This window comes from Schistocerca piceifrons, unplaced genomic scaffold (genome assembly GCF_021461385.2).
Source record: "Schistocerca piceifrons isolate TAMUIC-IGC-003096 unplaced genomic scaffold, iqSchPice1.1 HiC_scaffold_1255, whole genome shotgun sequence".
Lineage (NCBI taxonomy): Eukaryota > Metazoa > Arthropoda > Insecta > Orthoptera > Acrididae > Schistocerca > Schistocerca piceifrons.
This window is the reverse complement of record NW_025727075.1, coordinates 87501-90000: the sequence shown is the minus strand read 5'-3', so window position 1 is coordinate 90000 and position 2500 is coordinate 87501.

Sequence of the window (2500 nt, the reverse complement as noted above, 5' to 3'; positions counted from 1 at the left end):
CGCCTCTAATAAGCCAAAGGTGCATCCTGACGTGACAAATCTGATCATGTCACAAGCATTCACTTACTATAATCACTATCAACGAACCTGCCGCCCCCGCCCCCCCCCCCCCCTACACCTTTCCGTACAACAACGTGTAACCTAACCTAACCTAACCTAACCTATGTTGTACCTTAACCTAACCTATGTTGTACCTTAACCTAACCTATGTTGTACCTTAACCTAACCTATGTTGTACCTTAACCTAACCTATGTTGTACCTTAACCTAACCTATGTTGTACCTTAACCTAACCTATGTTGTACCTTAACCTAACCCATGTTGTACCTTAACCTAACCCATGTTGTACCTTAACCTAACCCATGTTGTACCTTAACCTAACCCATGTTGTACCTTAACCTAACCCATGTTGTACCTTAACCTAACCCATGTTGTGCCTCAACCTAACCCATGTTGTGCCTCAACCTAACCCATGTTGTGCCTCAACCTAACCCATGTTGTGCCTCAACCTAACCCATGTTGTGCCTTAACCTAACCCATGTTGTGCCTCAACCTAACCCATGTTGTGCCTTAACCTAACCCATGTTGTGCCTTAACCTAACCCATGTTGTGCCTTAACCTAACCCATGTTGTGCCTTAACCTAACCCATGTTGTGCCTTAACCTAACCCATGTTGTGCCTTAACCTAACCCATGTTGTGCCTTAACCTAACCCATGTTGTGCCTTAACCTAACCCATGTTGTGCCTTAACCTAACCCATGTTGTCGCCTTAACGTAACCCACGTTGTCGCCTAAACCTGCTCTGTAATTGTTATACGACTCGTTCAATTACTGTAGTGTTGCCCACCCGCAACCCTCGCAATATAGTTCGCTACTCGCACTGCCCGCACCCCTGTGTATCGCTTCATGTTAAACACCTTGCAAGTCTTGCTCACTTTCCACATGCTCCTGCTGTACACTGTAATGTGGATGGCAGCAGGACGTACATGCCGCCCCTCCCCACGTCCCCACCTTGCCCCCTGCCTTCGCAAGCTGGTTGGTGAGAAGTTTGCATGTTCAATGCCCTTCGCATGCGACGTACTCAGGCTACGTTGTGGTGCGGCCTGTGTCAACTGTCCGCTGATGTCGTACGCGTGAACCACAATCTGTACTGCACATTCGTCCTTATGTACTGAATGATACATCGTGGCACATGTGTGACCGCACAACGACTGCGCCCAAAAACGGCGGACCATACAGTGCAAATATTGTGCACGCAGCTACGTGTCGTCTCCCTATGAGAGCTGGATTGCAGTGTGGTACGCCATAGAGACGTGTGGGAGGAACGGACGCCGTGGATGGCGATCAGCATGAGCTGTCTGTTGATGTATTCGGACCTAGTCGTCTCTCCTCACACACCGTGATGGCATGGTGCACCGCGTTCCATATCTGCGACATGCTACAGAGGCCGGTTGACAGTCGTTCGAGCAATGGACATCGCATACGTACGGGGGCCACCTTCCACGTATTGTCTAGGCGTGCACATTTTGTTGCGTGTATGTGGGCAGACGTAGTGTGGCGTGACACCTGACACAGGCATGCAATAATCGTTGAAGTTGCAAATGGCGATGGACGCCTGCGTTTTCTGGTGAAGTTACGCAAATGAACAAATGGTAACCTGTTGTGGTGCGGTTGTTCTCGCTAGGGGTGAATCGGTGATGGCGACGATAGGTTGAGGTACTAACCGGTTGTTCCAGCGATACCCACCATGCCGACGAAACTGAACGGCATCTGGGTGTGAAGCGATACGCGGCGGTGGCTGGGTGGGACCGTCCCCGGCCGGTGAGGGGGCGCCTCCCGGCGTGCTGGCCGCGCGGTGCGTGGGCGCACGCGCTACAGCCGGCTGGTGGGGGCGGCCAGTGGCAGGCGCGCCGGCCGACGGACGCGGCAGGCGTCGCAGCTGCGCGCCGGCGCACCCTGCGCGCGGCGCCGTGCGGCCAAAGTAGGTCCTCGCGGGCCCGGTGCGAAGCGCGGTGGACATCTTCAGTGTGCTGGTCCGATTGAGGACTGTGTGCGTTGAGGATGCGCCGCCGCCCGGCGCTCGGCGCCGCGACGCCGTCTGCTGCTCGGTCGCCCCAGCGGTTCTCGCTGGTGGTTTGTATCGCAGCTGTGCGGATGTGTTGGCGCGTGCGCTGTGCTGGGAGAGTTCGCTTCGGCACCCAAGTGGGGCTTTTGTCCTTCTGTGGCGCTGGCGTTGGAGCTGCCGGTCACCGTAGGTGGCGCGTGTTGTCTCCCGCCGGCAATGCCACGACAGCACGCTCCCGGGCCTCTGTCGGCAGCGGCAAGCTCAGTTGGGAGCACGGGTGGTCGCACCGAAAGCGTCTACTCGCCTAACTCCGGGCGATTGCGCCTCTCTCGAACCCGACCAAGTACTTGGGACGGCGCTGCGCGCCGCCGGGACCTGAGAGGGTTTCGAGGTGTATTGTGCAGGGGAGCTCAGCCTCCTCCTGTTTGCAGAATGA